The following is a 3,888-nucleotide window of genomic DNA, read 5'->3' as shown; positions in this document are numbered from 1 at the left end:
GCTCGCAGATGGCGGGTGAGCTGTGGGTGGCGGGTGAGCAGGGGTAGGAAGGCTAGGAAGCAAGCAGCGGCGCGAGGGGCGGTAAAAAGTGTTTGTTCGTAAAAAGTGTTGTGTGCCGTAAAAAGTGGACACTGGGGGTATCGATCCCCCTACCTCCCGCATGCGAAGCGGGCGCTCTACCATTTGAGCTAAGCGCCCAGACACAAACCCAAACCGCAACGCAATCGACGCGCTCAGACCAACACACACACACACACACACACGCACACGCCAACTCGCCACAAAACACACCAAACAAAACCACACACAACCGCCTCACAGCGCCATCCCTCCACACATCGCCAAGCAAGCCTCCGCACCCATTACAACGATCGTCCTCTCCACCAGCACATTAGCACCCGTGAGGCGCCAGCATCCACGCCTTGTCGATTCTCCGCGCTCCGCCATGGTCCACTGCCTCACATACCCGAAGCCTCGAACCGCCAGGCCGGGAGCCACCCGCCTCCGAAAACAAAAATGTCAAGCAGCTGGCTGACTCGAACCCTACTCGTCCGACCGGCCAGTGGCCCGGACAGAGGTGACACACAGCACAGAGCACACAGCACACAGCACACAGCTGGGCGTTTGGTCTGTGGCGCTGACCAGGCTCTCGGTGAGCTGTTTAGCCGGTCTCCCTCATGCCCAAACTCTTGTGGGATCCTGCGCCTGGCAGTCGGCGTGGTTGCCCCACACTCGCCGACAAAAAAGGTGGGTCGTCTGTAAACGTAGGCACCAGCACGCTCGCAGATGGCGGGTGAGCTGTGGGTGGCGGGTGAGCAGGGGTAGGAAGGCTAGGAAGCAAGCAGCGGCGCGAGGGGCGGTAAAAAGTGTTTGTTCGTAAAAAGTGTTGTGTGCCGTAAAAAGTGGACACTGGGGGTATCGATCCCCCTACCTCCCGCATGCGAAGCGGGCGCTCTACCATTTGAGCTAAGCGCCCAGACACAAACCCAAACCGCAACGCAATCGACGCGCTCAGACCAACACACACACACACACACACGCGCACACGCCAACTCGCCACAAAACACACCAAACAAAACCACACACAACCGCTTCACAGCGCCATCCCTCCACACATCGCCAAGCAAGCCTCTGCACCCATTACAACGATCGTCCTCTCCACCAGCACATTAGCACCCGTGAGGCGCCAGCATCCACGCCTTGTCGATTCTCCGCGCTCCGCCATGGTCCACTGCCTCACATACCCGAAGCCTCGAACCGCCAGGCCGGGAGCCACCCGCCTCCGAAAACAAAAATGTCAAGCAGCTGGCTGACTCGAACCCTACTCGTCCGACCGGCCAGTGGCCTGGACAGAGGTGACACATAGCACAGAGTACACAGTACACAGCTGGGCGTTTGGTCTGTGGCGCTGACCGGTTTTCGGAGGCGGGTGGCTCCCGGCCTGGCGGTTCGAGGCTTCGGGTATGTGAGGCAGTGGACCATGGCGGAGCGCGGAGAATCGACAAGGCGTGGATGCTGGCGCCTCACGGGTGCTAATGTGCTGGTGGAGAGGACGATCGTTGTAATGGGTGCAGAGGCTTGCTTGGCGATGTGTGGAGGGATGGCGCTGTGATGTGGTTTTGTTTGGTGTGTTTTGTGGCGAGTTGGCGTGTGCGTGTGTGTGTGTGTGTGTGTTGGTCTGAGCGCGTCGATTGCGTTGCGGTTTGGGTTTGTGTCTGGGCGCTTAGCTCAAATGGTAGAGCGCCCGCTTCGCATGCGGGAGGTAGGGGGATCGATACCCCCAGTGTCCACTTTTTACGGCACACAACACTTTTTACGAACAAACACTTTTTACCGCCCCTCGCGCCGCTGCTTGCTTCCTAGCCTTCCTACCCCTGCTCACCCGCCACCCACAGCTCACCCGCCATCTGCGAGCGTGCTGGTGCCTACGTTTACAGACGACCCACCTTTTTTGTCGGCGAGTGTGGGGCAACCACGCCGACTGCCAGGCGCAGGATCCCACAAGAGTTTGGGCATGAGGGAGACCGGCTAAACAGCTCACCGAGAGCCTGGTCAGCGCCACAGACCAAACGCCCAGCTGTGTGCTGTGTGCTGTGTGCTCTGTGCTGTGTGTCACCTCTGTCCGGGCCACTGGCCGGTCGGACGAGTAGGGTTCGAGTCAGCCAGCTGCTTGACATTTTTGTTTTCGGAGGCGGGTGGCTCCCGGCCTGGCGGTTCGAGGCTTCGGGTATGTGAGGCAGTGGACCATGGCGGAGCGCGGAGAATCGACAAGGCGTGGATGCTGGCGCCTCACGGGTGCTAATGTGCTGGTGGAGAGGACGATCGTTGTAATGGGTGCGGAGGCTTGCTTGGCGGTGTGTGGAGGGATGGCGCTGTGAGGCGGTTGTGTGTGGTTTTGTTTGGTGTGTTTTGTGGCGAGTTGGCGTGTGCGTGTGTGTGTGTGTGTGTGTGTGTGTGTTGGTCTGAGCGCGTCGATTGCGTTGCGGTTTGGGTTTGTGTCTGGGCGCTTAGCTCAAATGGTAGAGCGCCCGCTTCGCATGCGGGAGGTAGGGGGATCGATACCCCCAGTGTCCACTTTTTACGGCACACAACACTTTTTACGAACAAACACTTTTTACCGCCCCTCGCGCCGCTGCTTGCTTCCTAGCCTTCCTACCCCTGCTCACCCGCCACCCACAGCTCACCCGCCATCTGCGAGCGTGCTGGTGCCTACGTTTACAGACGACCCACCTTTTTTGTCGGCGAGTGTGGGGCAACCACGCCGACTGCCAGGCGCAGGATCCCACAAGAGTTTGGGCATGAGGGAGACCGGCTAAACAGCTCACCGAGAGCCTGGTCAGCGCCACAGACCAAACGCCCAGCTGTGTGCTGTGTGCTCTGTGCTCTGTGCTGTGTGTCACCTCTGTCCGGGCCACTGGCCGGTCGGACGAGTAGGGTTCGAGTCAGCCAGCTGCTTGACATTTTTGTTTTCGGAGGCGGGTGGCTCCCGGCCTGGCGGTTCGAGGCTTCGGGTATGTGAGGCAGTGGACCATGGCGGAGCGCGGAGAATCGACAAGGCGTGGATGCTGGCGCCTCACGGGTGCTAATGTGCTGGTGGAGAGGACGATCGTTGTAATGGGTGCGGAGGCTTGCTTGGCGATGTGTGGAGGGATGGCGCTGTGAGGCGGTTGTGTGTGGTTTTGTTTGGTGTGTTTTGTGGCGAGTTGGCGTGTGCGTGTGTGTGTGTGTGTTGGTCTGAGCGCGTCGATTGCGTTGCGGTTTGGGTTTGTGTCTGGGCGCTTAGCTCAAATGGTAGAGCGCCCGCTTCGCATGCGGGAGGTAGGGGGATCGATACCCCCAGTGTCCACTTTTTACGGCACACAACACTTTTTACGAACAAACACTTTTTACCGCCCCTCGCGCCGCTGCTTGCTTCCTAGCCTTCCTACCCCTGCTCACCCGCCACCCACAGCTCACCCGCCATCTGCGAGCGTGCTGGTGCCTACGTTTACAGACGACCCACCTTTTTTGTCGGCGAGTGTGGGGCAACCACGCCGACTGCCAGGCGCAGGATCCCACAAGAGTTTGGGCATGAGGGAGACCGGCTAAACAGCTCACCGAGAGCCTGGTCAGCGCCACAGACCAAACGCCCAGCTGTGTGCTGTGTGCTCTGTGCTCTGTGCTGTGTGTCACCTCTGTCCGGGCCACTGGCCGGTCGGACGAGTAGGGTTCGAGTCAGCCAGCTGCTTGACATTTTTGTTTTCGGAGGCGGGTGGCTCCCGGCCTGGCGGTTCGAGGCTTCGGGTATGTGAGGCAGTGGACCATGGCGGAGCGCGGAGAATCGACAAGGCGTGGATGCTGGCGCACTCACGGGTGCTAATGTGCTGGTGGAGAGGACGATCGTTGTAA

At 59.9% G+C, this 3,888-nt stretch overlaps 5 non-coding genes across 5 annotated transcripts; 3 read left to right on the top strand and 2 right to left on the bottom strand.

The window, feature by feature from the left end:
* Positions 1 to 125: 125 nt before the first annotated feature.
* Positions 126 to 198, bottom strand: PHYSODRAFT_t1639. The gene has a single exon. It is a non-coding gene; the product is annotated as a tRNA-Ala (tRNA).
* Positions 199 to 903: 705 nt separating this feature from the next.
* On the bottom strand, positions 904 to 976 carry PHYSODRAFT_t1638. Its single transcript has one exon. It is a non-coding gene; the product is annotated as a tRNA-Ala (tRNA).
* A 741-nt stretch (positions 977 to 1,717) lies between these two features.
* Positions 1,718 to 1,790, top strand: PHYSODRAFT_t1640. The gene has a single exon. It is a non-coding gene; the product is annotated as a tRNA-Ala (tRNA).
* Positions 1,791 to 2,501: 711 nt separating this feature from the next.
* PHYSODRAFT_t1641 lies at positions 2,502 to 2,574 on the top strand. The gene has a single exon. It is a non-coding gene; the product is annotated as a tRNA-Ala (tRNA).
* Positions 2,575 to 3,273: 699 nt separating this feature from the next.
* Positions 3,274 to 3,346, top strand: PHYSODRAFT_t1642. Its single transcript has one exon. It is a non-coding gene; the product is annotated as a tRNA-Ala (tRNA).
* Positions 3,347 to 3,888: the final 542 nt, after the last annotated feature.

The sequence above is a fragment of the Phytophthora sojae genome (genome assembly GCF_000149755.1).
Source record: "Phytophthora sojae unplaced genomic scaffold PHYSOscaffold_39, whole genome shotgun sequence".
Lineage (NCBI taxonomy): Eukaryota > Oomycota > Peronosporomycetes > Peronosporales > Peronosporaceae > Phytophthora > Phytophthora sojae.
Note: the sequence above shows the minus strand (reverse complement) of the source record. Positions and strands in the feature narration are given on the sequence as shown.